This window comes from Camelus dromedarius, chromosome 24 (assembly GCF_036321535.1).
Source record: "Camelus dromedarius isolate mCamDro1 chromosome 24, mCamDro1.pat, whole genome shotgun sequence".
Taxonomy (NCBI): domain Eukaryota; kingdom Metazoa; phylum Chordata; class Mammalia; order Artiodactyla; family Camelidae; genus Camelus; species Camelus dromedarius.
In genome coordinates, this window is record NC_087459.1 from 5,193,805 (window position 1) to 5,215,202 (window position 21,398).

The following is a 21,398-nucleotide window of genomic DNA, read 5'->3' on the forward strand; positions in this document are numbered from 1 at the left end:
GGCTTTGACTACAGAACTGATATTGGAAACAAAACCATAGAAGGAGCTAGAAACTGTCAGCCTAATCCAACTGGATTGATTACCTGCCAAAAGAGAAATATCAATAATTTCCATAGGATTTAAACAGGATCCAGAGTCTCATAACATAAGATTCAGCATACCCAGGATATAACCAAAATTACTTGGCATACAAAGAAAAAGGAAAATCTAAACTCACGTGGGAAAAGACAGTTACAGACACCAACACGGAGATGCCACAGATGTTGAAATTATCAAATACAGATTTTAAGCAGCTATTAGCAACATGGTCCAGCAAGTAAGGGAAAACACAGTTAAAACTAATGAAAAAAAAATAGTGCCAGCCCCCCCCCAAATATATATATATACACATACACACACACAAATATATAAAGAAGATCCAAATGGAAATTTTAGAACTGTAAAATTAATAACGTAAATTTTAATAAATAATAAAAAATAGTCACTGAATGAGTTCTAATGTAGAATGAAGATAGCAGAGGAAACTCAGTGAACATGAGTACATACCAGTAAAAAGTATCCAAACTAAACAAAGAGAGAAAAATATTGAAAAGAAAAAGAAACTCAGGGACGTGTAATAACAGCAAAAGGTGTAACATTCACATCACTAATCCTAGAATAAAGATAAAGAGTTCGCTGCAGAAAAATTATTTGAGGAAATAATGGCTGAAAACTCCCTACATTTGTCAAAAGATATAAATCCACAAGTTCAAGACGTTCAGCAAACCCTAAAGAGATAAACCCAAAGAAAGTTACATCCAAATATAATCAAACTTTTAAAACCTGGGGTTGGGGGGGTGCTTTGGAAATAGCCAGAGACAAAGGATGCAATATTTATAAGAGAGTAACAATTCAGATAACTGTGGGTTTCTTCATTTAAGCAAACAAATAAAAAACAAGGAGTCAGGAAGGAGGTGGCACATGATTTTCTAAATGCTAAAAGAAAAGAAACATCAATCCAGAATTCTAAATCCAATAAAAAGTATCCTTTAGAAATGAAGGTGAAATATTAAGAAAACTCAGAAAATCCTTTGCAGGTTGAACTGCTCTGAAATAATTGCTACAGGAATCACCAGACAAAGGGAATATAATACCAGAAGGAAATATGGAATGTCAAGAAAAAAGGATGAGCAAAGGAAATGGTATATTTATGTGTAAATATAAACATAAGAGACCAGTCTGCTCCTCTTGGGTTCTTTCACATATGTCTATTGGTTTTTCTTTTTAACATTTTTTTTATTGAGTTACGATCATTTTACAATGTTGTGTGTTTATTGGTTGAAAGCAGACACATTACAAAAGTGTGTAACGTGACTTTCAGTGTATGCATATGCAATACATAAGATAAAAGCAACATAAAGAGAGAAAGGTAAAGGACGTATATGGCAATAAGGTTCCCACATCCCAAATGAAATGATAAAATATTAATTGTAGGTGGAGGGGGAGAAGTTAAGTATATGTATCCTAACCTTAGACTATCCACTTAAAAAATTAAAACCAGAAGAACTGATATACCCTAAACCAAATGATGTTAGAATAATTGGACATCTGTATGCAAAAAAAAAAAACAACAACAACAAATATTTTGACCTAAACCTCACACTTTATATAAAAATTAACTCAAAATAGACCACGTATCTACAGGTGAAACATAAAACTAAATGGGAGACGCAATTAAAGAGCGATGGCAATACTCCTTCCTGCACAGCATCCTTGTTCTAGTAACATTGCCTATATGCTAGTGACAATATCCTGCGTCTCCTCTGGGGCCATGTTCCCGTCCAATCCCTTAGATTCTTTGTGAGTTGGATGTCATCGCCACCATATTCTACTGCTGCCTAACAGAGCCTACACCTGCCATTACCTGTCTGGTTAGAAGTCAGCTGAGTAATACTCACATCTGCCGTGTAAGGTGGCTTGTGACTGCCCCTTCTTTACCCAGTGATTGTCAAGTGCAAATAGCCGGTTATGCAAGACAGGCTGAGCCCCATCGGGGGGGGGGGGTCTCTGTTTCTGTTGCAACTGTGGTCACCACACAACACTCCAAGCAAGGTGTAGTGATGCTCTGAAGGCTTACTAAGTTATTGCTAGATCCACTGAGGTTCTTTAAAAAATTCCCCATCACCATTATGGGAGAGGTTCAGGGGGAAAAGGCACCTGTAACTCCTTACCATCTGTTATGAAGACCCTTCCTATGTACTTCTGAAAAGCCAGCCTTGAAAAATATCCTACATGTGCACTTCACTAAATGCCATTTCATTGGAAATAACCATGTGCTTTTTTTTTCCCACGGCAGTAATGCACAAAACCAATATATTTTATAGCCTAAATGAAAAAGGGGAAAGTGGGAGGTCTGCTGCTGCTCCTTTAAGATGCTTCCAAAGAATCAAATACCACTCTCGATAGGGCTGCCAACTAAGCACTTATGAAAGGTTAGAAACTGAAGCAATAAACTCCAGCAGGAGACCCTTTGCTCTCCTGAATTGTACGGGATGTTTAATAGCAGGGATTCCTCTTCCCCCACCTCCTGTCTTCCTCTGGCCCTCATGGACACAGAATCTTTCTCAGACTCAGCCTTCTTCATCTTCTCCTGACTCTGAGCTCTCTCTCTTCAGTTCTTCCCGCTTGATTCTGACCCTATTACCAGACTGATTTCCCCTTCCACACATCCCACCGGATCTGCAAGTGGAAGAACTGAGTCTTACTCAGCTTTCTTTTTCTGAAGATCAGGATGATGTTTGGAATCTGTTTATCTGTTTGTCCATGTGTTCAACAAATACATCTATGTGTATGTGTATATGAATCACCTTCTGAATGTCAGACGTTGTTCTAGGCACTGGGAATACAATAGCGGAGAAGACTTCTGAAGCTCACTGTGTAAGTGGGGAAAAAGATTGAGTCAACTGACAGTTGCAATATAGAGAATATTTGTTACAATGAAGGGATATAAGATGTGCTAACTGTACATAGAAGGGATATCAATCTTGTCTTAGAGCTGAAAAAAGGTATTAGTGGTTTTTTGTTTGGTTGGTTGGTTCTTTTTTTAGGAAATGTATTCAGAGAAAGAATGAAAAAAAATTATTTCAAGGAGAGAGGGGAATGTGTGAAAATCCTAGTGGGATTATGAAAGGGCAAATAATTGTCAAGGACAAGGGGAGTTAGCGGAAGATTAACTTGACTTGGGAAAAGTAGGAGTCATAAGAAATATGAAGACACACGGTAAATGAATGAATCAATAGATATGCATGTCATCTTGTTTGTAGTAATATAATGTTGGAAACTTCAGTTTTCAGGACATTTGTGAATTACTCAGGACAAAAGCATCAAAGAATCCTAGCAGCATAAAACTCAATAAATCAAATCAATTGGCACCTTCGTAACTGTCTCAAATTCTCCGTTTTCATAATCACTATAAGTTCTTCTGAAATACGATGGCATTCTCCTATAAAAACGTGCTTCAGAGGACCCAGGATGAGGGCCACAGGATGCCTTTTCTTTAATGCATTTCAGGATTTTTTGACATGTGTTCTCTGAGTTCTTATTATCTGACTAGCCCTGTGCTATGGGAGGGGATGCAGATGTAAATGATACACAGTGTCTCTCCTAAAAAAAAAAACAAACAAACTCGAAGAGAAGGGAAGAGAGATGAGTAAGATGAAGATTACAACACAGGGTCATATGTGTGATAATAAGAGAAAACAGGGTATTCCAGGCACCCAAAGGAAAGAGGCAACAACTCAGCCTATTGTGCGTAGAAAAAGTGGAAGGAGGTGTCAGTCAGGTCTCTCAGCAGACGGAGCCCTTGGTCTAACCCTTCCTGGATGAGTAAGAGCTGGCTGGGCTAACCTACTCAAGGATTTGGGAAGATGATATTGCAAACAGCACGGTCAAAGGTAGGATAAAGTAAGAGAGAAAACACTGGTTGAAGGGGTGGATGTGCAGAAAGCACACTGATATTGTAAAACCTTTATATTTTGCTAGATGTTAACTATGCTGGCAGGAAAATAATTATTTTAATCACCTTTAGCAAAATAAATTTCATATTAACAGTAGCTAAAACTGATGACATGTTTACAACGCACCAGAAAAATGTGTTAACTGCTTTTTAGGAAGACTTCGGTTAGTGCTCACCACTTTGTGAGTAGACAGCGTCCTTAGCTCCATTTTACAGATGGGGAAACTGAGGTACATACAGGCTGAATGACTTCCTGATGTCGCAAAGGTAGTAAGCATTAGAGAGGGAATTACTATCCAGATGACTCAAGTCTCTGAATCACTGCAGTTCACAGCCCCCAGTATCAAGGAAACCAAGCTAAACCAAAGATACCCCCATTTTCAACCCACCCTCTGATCTGCACCTCATTTACCCTAAGCAGGTGCTCTTCTGCTGGCTGTTTACATGCTTGTGGTTCTCTCCTACAAGGCACGAAATGACCGTGATGTCTGGCTTCACAAATGCACAGATCTGCACACTTTGCTTCCTGTGGTTTAGACTGGGTTTAGATTGAGACACTTTCTATTAAATTATATTTTTCCAATAACAACCCATTGGTCCTTTTGCAAGTCAAGTTTTGTCCCCAGTGAACACTAAGGCTCAGGAATCAGACTGCCTGAGTCCAGTCACTACACATCATCTACGTAACATTAGCCACATCACATCGTCTCTCTGTTCTCAGTTTCCCCATCTGTATAACGGGACGTTGAGGGTGCCCACCTAGCTTCTAATTTTATTGTGAGCACAAAAGTAAGATAATCCATGTAACGCGCTAAGCAAAGCACCTCGCACGTTCAAATAATTCAACAGATACTAGAAATTGCTTTTAAAATCAATGTAAGAGCCAGAGGGAGCACTAGAGCAATTTGGTTTTAAATCCTGGCTTTACTCCCCACAGGCCATGTGAATTTGGCTGAAATAATGGCGTTTTTTGAGTCACAGATTCCTTTTCTCAAAAAAAAAAAAAAAAAAAAAAAACCCAAAATATGAGGACAATAGCTGGCTTGAGCTTTTGAAAGGTTTGATTTTATCCTTTTGAGATGGGCGGGTCAACAGCCACTCCCAGCCCTGTGGACGAGAGCGTCAAGTGCTGCCACCTGTTGGAGGCTGGCTGGCAGCTCTCACAACACGGAACATGCATTTCCTTCCATTCAGAGCTTCCTCTCCTAGGAGCCTCCGTAATGGAACCCGAGCACAAACAGGGAAGGAAGGGCCATGCTTCTCACAGAGGAACGTACAAAAATATCAATGTCCATCAGTACTGGTTAAATAAATTGTGGTTCGTCTAACACACGGAGGCGAGGAAACTCTTTCAATAAAGATCCAAATAGTAAATATTTTTGGCTTTGGAGGCCATAGAGTTTCTGTTTCTGCTACCCCAATTCAACCCTGCCATTGTGGCAAGAAAGCAGCGCATGAACACTGTGCAAACAAATGGCTGCAGCTGTGTTTCAATAAAACTTTATTTACAGAAACAAGTGGTGGGCCAGATTTGGCTTGGGACCATCACTTGCCAACCCTTGATCTATACTATGGAATACTATGGGTACATTAGCAATTTACTGAAATGGCAAGGTGTTCACGAGAGAATGAACAACACAAACAAGTTTAACCAATTTTTAAAATACAATCCATTGTTTAAAACCTGTATGTAGGTACACACATGCAAATATTCACTCACACATGGAAAAAGTCTGGAATGATAAACACCAGATTACAAACAAAAGCACAAAAATTATATCCCAGAAGTGAGAATAATAATGAGGGAGTCATGAGGCTGTTTCTCATTTTTAACCTTGGATTCTGTTATATTAATTCAACTTCTGGCAATGAGCATGTCCTGCTTTTGTAAACTCAAATGAACAGCAGTCATAATAAAATAATTCAAAAAGCTGAGAGTTATAGGCTTATTGTCATGTATTAAATGAGAAATTGTACAGCAGCATCAAACCCAGTCTGGCCTGGCACATAGTAGGTACTCAATAAATGGTAGCTATAAGTAACTGCCCAGAGCACCCAAAGGGTTACATCTGGGGAAAAGTTCAACTTCAATTTTTCAGGGACATGACATATTTTAGTGTAGATTCTCTCCAGTAGAAAAGTGAAGAATAAAATAAAGAGGAAGGTTGATCTGCCCTCCCTACTTCAGGGTTCTTAGATGAAATGTTTATGAGAAGATCTGAGTTTATGAAGACCCAAAATCCCTAAATATAATCCAAGCCATCATATGGTTGTGATAAAGCCCAGTGGTTTTTTCTAACTGTATCCTACAATGAAGTGTGTCCTCTGGTTCCAAGAAAACAGGATAGTTTATGTCAAATAAGCAAAGACTTCATCACTTGCTGTGGTGGTGGTTTCTTTTTGGTCTAAGTTTCAAAAAAAAAAGTGCTTGAAAGTACTAAGTGTTTAGGATTCAGAAAAGGAAGTGAGAAACAATCAACTGAAAAAAGTGAAAACAAAAAACACAACCAGTCAAGTCAGTTAATTGATTAATTAACTCAATTCTGGTGCACGTTGTGTTATTAAAGAAAATACGTTTGCAGGAACTTGGGGAATCCACTCATCTCTCCCCCAACATTTTCATTTCAACCCTGGGGAAGAACCAGAATCTGCTGCTAAAATCTCATCCAATTTTTGTAAAGGTGCCAAATTTAGAGGGGAACCCAAGGAGGTCAGGTGGAGAAAAGAGTTGGCAAGGCTGAACACCAATCAGAAAAAAAAAAAAATCATTGATTTGTTCTTATATGTAAACATGAACAGATAAACCCAAAGACTGAAAACTCGAACATACTTTATTGATGGCTAGCAAATCTTGAGGGTAATTTATGGAGCATGTCCTAAAAATCTCAAATTACTTAGAACTTTTAGCACTTAAATGACCTATAGTATGGTACATGCCAGGCACTACACCACACTGAATGAGCTCTCCTTCTCCCGCTGTTCCCTGTAAAACCATATCGTTTGATGATATTGGTGCTTATCATGAGACAGCTGTAAGTTGTTACAGATGTAAGTTGCCGGGGAGAGTCAAGTGTTGGTTATCTGATTAAAGGGGTGTCAGAGGTCAGGATGCCCGCAGAACTTCAGCAAGCCTCAAATAACAGGTTTTAAAGGTCTGTTGCCTCTGGAGGAAATGCTTTTTGCACTAGCTGTGCCATGCACCCACTTGTTAAATACCCCATTAGCAACAGAACAAGTCCCCCAGATCTGGAACAAAGCTGTGTAGGCAGATGGATTAGATAGACAAACACCAAGCAAGAGGTGGCAGCCACAGGCAGCACCTGGCACGGATCCCCTCCAGCCTCCCGCATCCATCTGCTTCCTGCAAGGATGCAGTCTCTCGGAGTTGTTAATTTCAGGCTTGATGCTGGTCTCGAAGTGAAGGGAAGGGCGGCCCCTGGCCACAAAGAGCCGGGCTGGCCTGACACACGGACGCACGTTTACAAGGGAAACCAGAAAACGCCTTTGCATCCGGGAACTGGTAACTTGCAAGGTGGGGGAAACGTATTGCCTATTATTTATTCTAATAATAAACCATTACCCCAGGCACATTTTTATTCTCCAGATTTAATAAAGTATTTTGTGAACTGAGGCAGAGGAGGGAGGGAGAAAACAATTGTGTTTATTAGAAGGATGATTTCTGTTTGTTTCAGATGTAGAAGCAATCACCATTCCTTTCTTTCATAAACAAGGGTTATAATTGCTCCCATAACCCCACCCCAAGCCCTTGCTCAATCCAAGAAAATTTGAACACTCACCAAAATGTCCTGAGGAACTAAAAGGGCTTGGCATGCTTCCCTGAACCTGTCTCCTGGGACCATCATTAACCTATAGCCGGAGAACTCTGATTATATAGCGTGGGGCTCTCAGCTCAGATTTTCCCATCATCCCCCTCTCCACATCCAGAGGTGAGAAAGAGTGAGGAGGGCCAGGTGGGTGATTTACATACTATTTGCATATCTCTGCTTAAATGGAATATATGTTCTCAAGACATTTTTAAATTAAGATATTTCAACTGGACTTTGGTGGTGTTTTTTTTTCTGATTCAAAATTGCAAAACTGATCATTTTTTCAGAAGTTGATAATTTTATAATCTGCATCCCAATTAAATAGATTCAGCAGAGATACACAGGCCATAGCCAGATCTGGGCAGTCATCCTGATCGTGTTAATTGGGAGACATTTGAGAGGCGTCTTAAGAGGATAAACTCTAAAAGCCAGATTTCTAAGGTTCAAATCTCAACCCTGCTACCGATTAGCTTAGGGACCTTGGACAAATTCCTCACCCCAAAGGGTCATCACAAGGTTTGAATGAGTTAATATTTGCAAAGCAACTAGAGAAGCACCCTACAGAAGCCACCGCTTACGTGCCTTTTCAATGCAAGGAAGCAGATTTAATCCAAAGTTCTGTCCGTTGCTGCTATCTGTTCTTTTTATACACTGGCAGTGGACTGGGCCCGCCCAGCTCCGTGCTTAGGTGCCGAGTGGACAATAGCACCGCCGTAGAAAACGAAGGTGTTAAAAAGCGGCTGGTACTTCTGGAAGGTTTGTGCTGCGATATTAAAAGTTCATGTCCACAAATGGTAGAGTATTCCAAGAGAAGGAAATCATGTAACAACAACTATACTATCAGAAAGGAAAAAAAAAACAAACTAGTGAGGTGAACTAAGTCCCACTGAACCAATTCTCCAGACAAGGAACTAAGGATTTAAGTGACCTTCCGGTGTAAAGCAGGCCGGGTGACATCCCCAGGCTGGCTCTCTGAGCCACACTGCCTTCTGCATCTAGAGAAATCTCTGCATCGCTGTAAGAGGTCTTTTCCATTCCTGATCTGTGACTTCACAAAATGTCATCATTTAAGAAATGGGAACGATCCTGTAGCTGGAGAAGCTTGAGGAGTATTCATTTTCTAATTTTCCAGTTCAGTTGTCTGAAAGGGTTGCCTGGATGGAGGTTGTTACCAGTGCTCTGTGTGTGTGTGTGTGTGTGTGTGTGTGTGTGTGTGTGAGTGTGTGTGTATGTGCGCGCGCACGCGTGCGTCCATTCACACCCTTCCTGGAAAGCTTAATGGAGGGAGGGGCTGGAAGACACAGGCTTCATGAAAAATGAGCTCTTAAAACCCTAAACTTAAAGAATCTTTCCTGAAAGTAGGCTCACAAAAGTTCTGAAACAGTGAGGAGGCATTCATGTAAATTGCAGGCAATTTAACAGGAAAATCTAGGTCACCTGGCTGTTTGCTTTGTCATCATCAGTATTAATTAGACACTGGAAGTAATGACTGAGCTCAGAGAGCTCTTCAGATTTAAAATAACAATAATAATAAACCAACAGAACACAGCTTTACCTTCGGAAAGAAAATATTTTCACAAGTAGCGTTCTGCAAGAACCTGAGTGGGGAAAAAAAACAAAACAAAAAAACCTTGCAATTAAATTCGGCGAGTGCGCCCTGAGATCATCCCAGGGGAGGTCTTATTTGTACTTAATATTCAAATAAATATTCTTTTTGTGTGCAGTGCATCTGAGAGGGTGCATTTTATTTAATTTGAGTGTGTAATGTAATCGGCATCATGAGAGATAATCACTAAGAAAGGAGGACCCTTTAGCTAGGATAAATGGTCCAGCTCCACCGTTGAGTGGGTGATGGTGGGCGAGGAGGGAAATGCAAAGAGCAGAATCTCAAGCACGGTTCCCCCTCCACCCCCGGAGTGTCCTGCAGGACCTCGAAACTCCAGGTGGCATCCGTGGGGCCAGCAGCATAAGCACTTACTGGAAGCTGATTAGAAATACAGCATCTCAAACCCCCGCTCAGACCACCTGAATCAGAACCTGGGTTTACCGAGATCCCAGGCAGTTTCTGTGCCCATTAAATCTAGAGGAGTATTGTGGCCAAGGGTCCTCACTGCAACTTAGCGGAAACTCTGCTCCTTTGTCCTTCTAGGATCAGGGCTCCCCTGTCTTCACAGGTGCTGGATACCCAGAAGAGGCCAGGGGACATCTCCAGAAGTTTCACAGAAGGTAAGGCCACAGGGCTCTCCAGGCAGCCTCCTTTGCTCCGCCCTCTTTCGGTCCATCTTTTTGAAGTGCCCTAGCAGTGGTCATGGTCTTGCGTCCAGCTGGAGCCCAGCCAGGAAGCGCAGGAGGAAAGGAGGGGTTTGGCAGCTCTCATCTGCCACCTCCAAAACCCTAGAGGGTTAATTATTCCAGTCTCAGCCCCTCTCCTCCAGCACCAGGCGTTCTGCCTTCCTTACCCCATATTTACTGCCTCGTGTGTTAGGTCGTCTCATTGCTAGTATTGCTCTGAATCGATGACAGCCTGAGGTTTAGAGGCTAAACTACGTACCCCGAGTTAGGAAAGGGCAGAGCCAGGGGTCCAGCCCAGACCTACCTGAACCCAGAGCTTTTTCATCCACTGTGTCCCCCCAGCCCCTGCCCCACTCCTGGCCTTCCCGACTCATCTGTACAACGGAGAGAAACCTGCGTCTTCATAAAATGTCTAATACAGTAGCTTTCAGTTGTTCAGTACTGACCCAAGCCCCTTCCCAACCTGCCTTGTTTGCTTTTATTTTTCTTCCATCATGTTAAATTCTTCCATAGGGAGCCATCCTGTGTCTTTACAGGGGCCCTGGTTGTATCACCTACTGTGATCCTTGTGTTAAAGTTGGCTTAAAGAAAGCTCACACGCCCCACTGTTTTCAGGTTCTCAGGGAAGACTTGGGGTGAGGGTGGCCACACAGTAACCCCTAAATCCAACACAGTCACCGTGTTATCAGAACCTGCTGACTCCACTTCCCTTACGAGGCTTCCCAGGCAGAGCAGGCTCAGTCCCCGACTCACGCCCACCCTGAGGAGGGGAGGAGGGGGCAGTGTCCTTTCCCACCTTGTGAACACAGGGCAGCATACAGTCTGTGCACGGGAGGTGCTCCTGATCTTTGCGATGAAACTGAATTCCGCCTCCCCCTCAGTGTTCCCGCTGATTCACTCTCTCTCCAATCGGAGTGGCTCTCCCACTGGCCAAGAAGAGCCTCCTTCCCCAAAGGTAGGGACACGCTCTCAGTCACAGCCATTGTTGGAAGTTAGAGAATGTTTAGCCAAGAGGCTACAAAGACATCAAAAACATTTTCAGACAGGTACCTACTATCTAGCACAGGGTGCTCGATTTAATATCTTGTAATAACCATCATGGAAAAGAATCTAGAAAAGAATAGATAGATGGATGGATATGAGATGTGTATGTATAACTGAATCACTCTGCTGTATACCTGAAACTAACACAGCCTTGGAAATCAACTCTACTTCAATAAAAATAAATTTAAAAAAAAGCATTTTCAGTTCAAGTGGACCCAAGTTGGGATCCGTCAGGGAGGGTAAAAGGAAAATCCACTACCAACAGCAAAACAGCCAGTGAAATTCAAGGATAGAGCTACTTAACCATAAACAATTTGTTCTTTGGGATTATTAAAGAGTATCGTCTCTAATTTCATCAAGGAATGATGAAAGCACTTGGCGAGGGGGGTGGAATAATGCTCCTTTAGCAGATTTAATATATATAGTTTAAAAAAAAAAAGCTCGAGATGATAGATGTTCCCAAACAGGAGTTGGCCAGTTTGCAATCTGCTCATGACTCTGGGTTTTAATCTTTTCTTTTAAAAACAAATTAGGGTTGATTAAAAAAAAAAAAAACAGTAAAACCATCCGATTTTAACAGGGAACAACGTGGCCATCCCGATCTTGCTGGCGGCCACCAGGGGACCACAGCACGTGCAAAGGCCAACTGGTTTCCTTTCCTGGGCCTGAGGGAAGCTAGGTAGACAACTAACCTCAATAACGACTCCCTTAAATTACAAGGAAGCCCGGCCAGTCACCTTGGCTAAAAGCTCGCTGAGCTGCTCCTGGCAGCGTGGCTGAATGAGAGTGTCCGTAACGACACTAATGAGGAAGGGATGAATTGCAGGTCCCCACGGAGGAGGTGGTGGGGCTCCATGGGTGTCAGACAGGCAAACAGGGACCACCCTGGCCAGATGGGATGCAAGCTGTCAGCCTTCTTTGGGCGTGGAATGCTGTCTGGGGACGCAGGGGAGAGAGTTTCAGTAATCACGATGACCCGCGTTTATTCAGTGGGATGTACTCAGTTCGGGATTCTGTATGCATTATCTCATCACAGTGAACTATCTCCTATGCCTGATGAGGCCAATATATTATTTTTACCCCCAGTCTGTGGCCCAGAGAGGTTAAGCAACCTGCTCAAATTGGCACAGCAAGGAAACAGCAGAGCCAAGGATCTGAGTCCAGGCTGCAAGGCTGCGGGTCCCTTCTCTTACCCACTAGGTCTTCTGGCCTCTCTGCCTCTCAAGTTGCAGCCCCACCCCTGCAGCACAGCTGCCAGGCATCTCCTGTCCACTCACTGTGTCGTCGGTGACACCACCCTGGCTGCAGCCTCCCAGGAGGAAGGAAGAGGCAGCCTCCCAGACCACAGACCACGTGAGTCCCCCGCTCCCACCCGAGACAAACTGGGCCAAGCGGGTTCTCCTTCTGCTCCACACCCTTCCCTTGAGCATTTTCTTGTCAAAGATGGATACTGACACGTCCTCGACTTTTCCTCAAATGCCGAGCGTGTGAGTCCTTTCCATGTCCTGATCAATTCCTCTAAGATAAAGGGAAACACCCACCTCAGTAGAGCCAGACAGAGGTGAGTTCAAGTCCTAGATCTGTTCCTGGATTGTGGGACCCTGAATATGCCCATAACTTCCTGCACTGGGTTGAACAGCATCCCCCAAATTCATGCCCACCCAGAACCCTGGGACGTGGCCTTATTTGGAACTAGGGTCTTTGCAGCTGTAAGTAAGTAGGCATGGAGAGGAAATCACGGTGGCTTACAAGGGGCTATAGATCCAATGAGAGTGTCCAGATAAGAGACAGAAAAAGGACAGACAGATGAGGAAGAGGGCTATGTGACAACAAAAGCAGAGATGGGAGTGACGTGGCCACAAGCCAAGTAGAATTCCAGGAGCTGCCAGAATTGAAGGAGCCCAGAGAGGTCCTCCCCTAGAGCTTTTGAAAGGGAACGTGGCCCTGCTCAATCCTTGATTTCAAACCCCTAGCCTCCAGGAGGGTGAGAGAATAAACTCCTGTTGTTTGAAGCCACCTGCTTTGTGGAAATTCCTTACGATGGTCCCAGGACACCAAGACACAGGCTATGCCCCATGTTCTCCTCTGCAGCGTGGGTGTGAAAGCCGCCAGCTCGGTGGGCTGACGCTCTCCACATCATACCGTCCCCGGGACTGAGAAGCAGCCCCGTCTTCATCCAGACATTTAGAAACACCAGCAGGACAGACCCGAGCTGAAAGCACACTGGAGTCACTCAGTTCCACACCACCAGGCGTCGTGGACCAGTTGCGCAACATGGCTCCTGACTACCACTCAGGCAACAGCTTACGACTTTTCCACCGAATTTTCTGTATCTCCATCCCATCATCCTCCACCTCGTCCAAAAGGGGCCCCACACAGGCCTCCTGTTGGCTCTCCTGGTTAAATTCAGACACAATGGGCCCAGCACATCCTCCAAAGCTGCTGTTTCAGGGAGAAATGACGTGTGCTGGGTCTGGGGTGTCCTAGGTGAATGGATCCCTGAATCTATTCATCGTGCTTTCCTGTTCAGTAAACTCACAAACCACACTCCTCACGCCCTTCCCCACACTTGAATGCAGGATTTACGAGATGCTACCCAGCCCACGTGTTATAGGACCTACCAGCTTCCTTCCGTCTCTTTCAAAAATTGCAACGATAGCTGACATTTCCCCACTGCCAGTCTCATGTCCCTCTGCTTTCTGCCACACACTCTGGGTGATATTTAATGATTTCACACGTTCAGGTTATTCTATTGTTTGGGGACATGAGTCCAGGTTAAAAGATTTAGGTTTGCTAAGAGCTAACACCCTACTAAGACTGTTTCACCAATCCCGACTCCATCAGCCCACCAAAGTTCACTCCATCCTGAATGAAGAGGATTTTGTGTGTGTGTGATGGAGAAGAGGAAAAGAATCAAGAGTTCTACTTCTTCTATGCGATGCATTAACATTCCTGTATCAGCCCCAAACAGCCTGCTGATCCCTTTCTGCCACTTTTGGATCGGCTTTTAGCTTTTAGCATTTTCTGTTTTGTCATGACATTATAGCATCCCTCAGTTAAGTTAATTTTTATCATGACATTATTAGCATCCTTTAGTTAAGTTCATTTGGCTTCCAAACAGCAGCTGCTGTGATTTCAACTTGTGGAGGAGGAAACCGAGACTTCGATTTCTCACTTTGCCACAAACACATAGCCAAGGGCTAGAGCCGGGATCATCCTCGGGTCCAACTGATGCCAGGACCTCCTCTCATCAGCCTCCGCCATGTTGCTTTCTTTGTTAACGGCAAACGTTCTGATATTCTAAGTGTTCCACATTCCCCTCCCCAAGCTCCACACTCCTCGAAGATTTTCTAGGTTCATCAAGTCCTGTGACATTTCACAGTTGGTTCACATTTTCCAAGAAACACGAGCGCATGCAAACATCTTTAGGGAGTCGCTCCCAAACAGAAGTCACCATGGTGTTTGGTCAAATTTTCTAAAAGGTTGGGGGGCTCCTTACTGTGATGAAATGAAGAGCTTAAGACAATCAAGCATCAGTGAGAAAAATCCTACCCCATCCGACCCCAGCTCTGCACCGAAGTAGAGCAGTTTCACAGCTGCCTGTTTACACCCGGAGAGAGCACGGACTGCGTGCCAGTTTGATCAGAAAATGGCAAACGCGCAGAGCCAGCCCTGTCTATTAGACGGAGGAGCGGACTAATGAATCTTGGAAATGGAAAAGTCTGTCTATCCTTCTTCAAATCTGTAAGCCAATTATTATATTGGATCTTGACTTCCAATATTTCTGCAGGCTTCTAGGCAGTGAAACTGTGCCAAGCAACAGGAGAATGAGCTGCTCAGGGCTGCGAACGCTGTTTCTGTGCTGGAGAGTAAATAAAGCTTGTCTTTCTTTCTTCCTTCCTTCCTTCCTTCCTTTTATTTTCTTTTCCTGCTTCTTTAATGCCACAAAATGCAGTCTATAGGTTACTGAGGTGAAGGGAGGAAATCTCTCCGTTTTCCTGATGAAATCAAATGGTTTTACTATTCTTTCATGTGGAAACCTGCTTTGCCATGCCTTTTGAAAGCTAAATTCTGCAAGGTGGGCTTCAGGGATTGCATTCTATGCATGTTTGCTCCCTGGTTGGGTTTCTCTAAGTACATTAGTCTTGATCAGAGGAGAGAAAGATGAAGGAGAAGAGGAAGTCGAGTGGAGGGATTTAGAGAAAAAAAATAACTCCAGAGCCAGACTGCTTGGGTTTGAAACCCGGCTTTGCCACTTACTTATTGCCTGACCTTGGACAAGTTACTTAACCAATGTCCACCTCTACTACCCTATCTGAACGGAAAAAAAAAAAGGGGAATATCAATAGGGTCTATTACAGGGTTTCTATTAGGCATATATGAGTTTATATCTGAAAGGCACTGAGCAGTTCCTGACACAGAATTATATAAAGCTCGTTAAATAAAATAGATGTGATTAACTTGTTCAGAGAGATGATTTAGCCTCTCTATTCATTTCCTTAATTATTTTTCATTTTGTTTGTTTGGGTTTTTTTGGGGGGGGGGTAATTCAGCTTACTTATTTTGATGGAGGTACTGGGGATTGAACCCCCAGACCTCATGCATGCTCAGCATGCACTCTACCCCTGAGCTCTACCCTCCCTACTTCCTTGCTTATTAATTGAACAGACCCTTAGGAGTGCCTGCTGTGTAGAGTGCTCCCTTACTGTAGGGAGGTAAATAAAGCCCTGTGTCTGCCTGCAGGAAGCACTCCGCCTTCTCAGGAAGGCCGGGGGATGGTTCTCAGCTCTCTAAGGTATGAAAGCTCTTTAGGAGGAAGGATTTGAAGAGGCAATGCCCCAGCAACCATCGGACTTTCTCAGCGAGCATCCCACTGGCGCAGAGAGAGCAGGAGGGCATGGGCTGGGGCTGGAGGACCACCAGACCTCTGGCCCCGCTCCCTCTGAGGCGAGGCGGCTCAGACTCCAGCGCGGAGAAGGCCCAGGGGCTGACCCGGCGGCCCCTGTATCACCAGGCAAAGCCCACGGCTGCTCTCGGCAAATTTTCCCCTGGCAACTAGACGATCCTAATGTCTGGAAATGCAGGGGCTGTGTGTCAACTTTCCCTAACTCTGATTTCAAGGTGGCACAGTGCCCTCTGGCCACAGAAAGGTGGAGCCTGAGAGCAGAGGGGCAGGGGGAGGGTCCAGGGGCGAAGCGGGCCGGTACCTGAGAGGTTCAGCGAGAGTGTTTCCGTTTGATGCGTCCCTCTGCCCGACCCCGGGGATCCAGGACTTCCTGTCCTCTCTGCATCTCCGTGCGGAAATGCCGCAGCCTCAAGGACAGGGGAGGGAAGGAGGCTGTATACATGCTGCTGTGAGGGGCGTGTGTGTGGGAACAGGAGATGCCTGCTGGGGATGCGGGGAAGATGACAGAGCAGGGGAAGAGAGTTACCCTATTCAGAAACACAAGGGCTGCCCTAACCTGCCCTTTATTCATTTAACTCTGCAATTTTGAAAAGTAAATCAAACTCCTTTGCAAAACTGTCATGGGCACACAAATTAAATTATTAATTAAAACACATCACCCGTGGCCTGACAGCAGTCCACAGGCCTGGGGGTCAGGAAAGGGGGGAGATGTGACGGCAGCCCTTAACAAACGCCGGCCTTGCGCCTCCTCAGAAAAAAGGGTCTCCACGTTCCTTAGAGGCATCCCCAGAAAGTGGGTTTTAGGGAGACCCAATGCAGAAGGAGGGCGTCTTGCTGACACTTCCACCCTGAGCTCGGGCCGGGTCTGGCAAAGGAGCAAGCTCTTGGGTCTGCACACATGGAATCCGATCCAAGACCCAGTGCGCACACCAGCTGACCCTAGACCTGGCTCTCCCTCCCAAGCAAGGCTGGGGCTCCTCCCAGGGGTCCAGGGGTCCAGAGGTCCCCGCAGTGCAGGGAAGATCCCCTTTTTTTCAAACAGCTCCTGGTTGCTCTGGCGTTTCTGAATCCCAGCCCGGCCCGGGGCTGCTTTGGGATGTGGCCGCTCCAGTTTAAACCCTGCAGCGCCATCTGCTGGCCAACTCCTCTTAGTACGGAGGAGCCCCTGGACGCGCGTGGCTCCTGCCCGGCTGGGACCTCAGAAGCCAAGCACTCCCCATGACCTCAGAGGAGGAGGCAGCACCTTCTAGCCAAGATCTCCCCAATGCACGCCGCTTCTCCTCGGCTGCGGGCCTGGGAAGCAAGGGACTGCAAATCTAAGGCCCTGGGATCTGTCCCATCTCTGCTGTTTGCTTACTGTGTGGCCTCTAAATGTCCCGTCCCCTCTCTGGGCCTCAATTTCCTCCTCTGTAAAGTGCGGAGATGAGCAGGGCAATTTCCAAAGGTCCTTCCAACTTTGGGTTTTTTTGTGAGGTGTGACTTTGAGCCCAGTGTGAAAACCAGCTTGTCTGAAGTCCAGGAAGGTCCAGAGAGAATTGCAGGGGACGGCTGTGAACTCAATCTTGAATTCGCTGCCTCAAAGACTTAACAACAAGGGAGGGCCGGGGCACTGGCCAACGTGTACAGGAGTTTTTGCATGAGGGCCTATAATTATTGCCTATTATTTAAAAAAAATGCTTGAGAGAGAAGCTATGGATTATAAATTCATGGTAGATTATGTTTTAATGTTCCCCAAACAGAATAATAATTGCTAAAACTGCTTTGGGTATCAAGCTTCATTGCACTGAACTGCACTCCAAGAATTATTATTTTTAAAAATCACTTATGGTACCAAGATGGCACAATGACACAGAACTAGACTCTCCATGGCAGTCTCTGTTGGAGCCACCATCTCCCCATGTGTTAATGTCCTGGGCAGGATACAAGAGCCAGTGTTGTAAATTAAGGTGCAATTTGTAAATGCTTCATTAATATTTACTAAATGATTATTAGATGCTCTTACAATCTTTAATAAGATATTATAAAGCATGTCATTAAAATGCATTAGGAGCACATTCTTAGCAAGCCATGCTGTAGCCCGCTGTTAGGAAATGCTTGGTTTTATGATCCTCTTCCTAAAGCCTGTTCCAAGATATGATTATCATGAGGATACAGAAACTTAAGTGGCGGCCTGATCAAAACATCCCCTGGGATGGTGGTAGATATCACCCCCATGGGCATCAGAAGCAGTGAGTTATCCTTGTTGTCAACTCCCTTTCCAAATGCTATGGCTTAGACCTAGCAGAAGACACCCATGGGGGTAGCAAATTTCACTTCTGGGTGATTAAAAATGGCAGCCTGCAACACTGTGTTAAGAAGGATTCTGAGGTTCTATTTGAGAGCTAAGCGGGAAAGAATACGGTGATAATAAGTGATGCCTGTTGTGTGCACAGTATTTGCAAGTGTCTAGGCAGAACTGGTCACACCCATCTCTGATCGAGGAAAAGGGAAGTAACTGAGTCAGAAGGGTTCCAAGATGTACTGGGGAGATACCCACTCTGAAGGTCATTGCTTCCATTTTGGTTGTTTCATATCCACATGTCCATGAAAGAGGTCACGAATGAGGAAAGTCTAAAGAATGTGTACAGAAAGAGGGACACAGAATAGATCTCCACTCCTTCCACACCAAAGGATCTTTCTTCTGGGGCTCAATAATCTCTCATTCATTTCTTGAAAGTCATTAGCCCCTTCCTTCATCAGTTTCCCCCCCTTTTTTTTTTTGAACTCGCCAAGGTCTTTCCCACCTCAGTGCCTTTGCACAGGCTGGGAAAGACTTTACCTAGAAGTCCCTTATCTTTATTTTTTGAATGGGATTCCTTCTTATTTTTCTTATCTGAGATGAAATTACACCTCCTACAAGAGCATTTCACTGCCCACCTTGCTTCTGTCCTGGCTGCATTTATTTTGTGGCAAAGAGTGGGGACTCAAGATTGGCATGGTGGGGCTCCAGCCCTAGTTCTACAGCTTTCTAGCCAGGGGGAACTTTGGGGCCAGTTTTTCAACTTCTCTGCTTTTCAGCTCCCCAGGGGTGTTAACAGGGATGGTAAGAACAGCACCATCTCATGGATTAAATGAGCTCATATACAAAGAGCATGAAGAAGGTCCTTGGCAGGTAAGTGCTCAGTGCGTATTCATTTTCCTCAGTGTTCCTACTTAATTATGTCGAGTGTTTTTTTGTTTTTGTTTTTTTTTCCTGCTAGATGTCAGCTCTGTGGCGGCATGGGCCCCATACATCTAGAAAAAACAGTTGTCTGATTAATATTAGTTGAATTTCCTACCTGGGGCTTCTCTAGGGTTATAATGAGTGAGGCGTACTTGCTGCCCTCCTAGGGCACCTGGGCTAGGAAGAGAGAAAAAGGAGCATCGCATTTCAGCTCAACCTCAGGAGCCCAGAGAGAGAGGGATGGTTTGGAGGGACAAGAACTTCCTCTGGGTCAGGGAAACGTGAGTTTGAAAACCGTCTCTGCCACTTTTACGAATATGACCCTGGGCAAGTTATTTCATCTCACCAGCCTCTGTTTGCTCATCCTTAGAATGGGGATAATATCTACCTTCAAGAATTAGAATATATGTATACACACATACATACAAGGCCAAACCACAGAGAGAATTCCGGGTTCACTTCCAGACCAGCATGATAAAGTGAATAATATCAAATACCCCAATAAAGTGCGTCACTTTTTGGGGTATTCTGGTGCAGATAAGTTATGTTTACCCTATACTGTAATCTATTAAATGTGCAATTGCTTTATGTCTAAAAAAATAATGTCCTTACTCAATTTTAAAATACCGTATTGCTAAAAAATGCTGTTACCTGAGCCTTCAAGGAGTCATAGTAGTAACATCCAAGGTCATTGTTTACAGGTCACCAGAGTATGTATCATAATAATGAAACAGTTTGAAATATGATGCAAATGACCCAAATGTGACACTGAGATGTGAAGTGAGCAGATACTGCTAGAAAAATGGTGCCGATGGACTTGCTCGATGCAGGGCTGCCACAAAACTTCAAGTTGTAAAAAAAAAAAAAAGCAGTCTCTGTGAAGTGTGATAAAGCAAAGTGTAATGCAACGAGGTCGGCCTGCATGTATATGTGGTGCATAGTAATTGCTCAATAAATCAAATAAGTTGATATATGCAGATATAGTAAATGTCTCGTACATAGTAATTGCTAAATAAATCAAAGGTGCTCTTACTAATCTTTAATGTTACTTTTACTGTTTAAGGAGGCTTGGTGAATCCAATGGTGGACACGGAATTCAAAGTGCAAGTAACTGAAGAATATGGCCTGAGAGTGAAAGAACCAGACTCAAATGTGGCTACAGGATGCTGGAAGGTATCCAGACCCCTCAGAAAGCATCCCTGGTTTTCTAAAGAACACTTTGCACTACGAGCAGCCCATCTGAGCCTTCAGGAAGCTCAAGGGACCACGAGGGACCCTGCCAGCCTGGAGAACCTCCTGGAGGCTCCCCTGGGTGGGGTGAGAAGTCATCCGGGCTCCTGTCCCAGGGACTCCTGGCCACTGAGACCCTGTAAATTTGGGAGTATGACAAAGCGGTATTTTCCTTCGTTTTGCTTTGTGAGTCTAGGTGCTCAAGCCCTAGAAGGAAAATCCAAAATGCTGAAGGGACCTGAGCACAGGAAAAAGGGGAAGATGGGAGAAGCACTGAAGTTTGTCAATCGTGTTCCTTCACTTTTCCATTTCATCCATCACAGATCACTCCTTCCCACCTCCCTCCCACCCCCCTGAGGTGGGTGACACTCTGATGCTGGATGAAGCTTTGGGAGAGTCACCCACCAGAATTGGCAGATGAAGAAGAGAGACCTGTGGTGTGGCCAGGCCTCTGTGGCTGTAGCCAAGGACATTTTAGAGTGCAATTCAAGGCAAAAGCTAAACCAAGGGGCCCCAGGTGGTAATCAAGAGAGATGGGAGCCAAAGCAGTACCTGCTGGGAAAGAAGAGCCATTAGGTTTGTGTCCTACTGAGCTGAGATAATGTTCTGTTGCCCATTCATTGCATTTGCTTATTCATTTATTTCACGGATAATAAGCTCTCGCTAAACCCAGGCCGTGAGGTAGATATTGGGAAACAATAATGACATAGGTAGGAAGGTGGAGATTTCATAGAGCTACGGTTCTGGGAGAGATGAACATTTTCCTCCTCCTCTGCCTCTTCCTTTTGTGATGTGACCACATAGACTGTATCCCATTACATTTCCTTTTCTACTTGTTCACTCTTTACATTGACATCTCTGATCTTCTGTTTGCTTTGATAAAACACAGAAAAATTCTTCCAC

The 21,398-nt window shown here is 44.4% G+C and overlaps 1 protein-coding gene across 11 annotated transcripts in view; it reads right to left on the reverse strand.

The window, feature by feature from the left end:
* Positions 1–21,398, reverse strand: part of RBFOX1 (RNA binding fox-1 homolog 1) — a 1,985,071-nt gene that overhangs the window by 575,419 nt on the left and 1,388,254 nt on the right. The gene's annotated exons all lie outside the window — the stretch shown is intronic.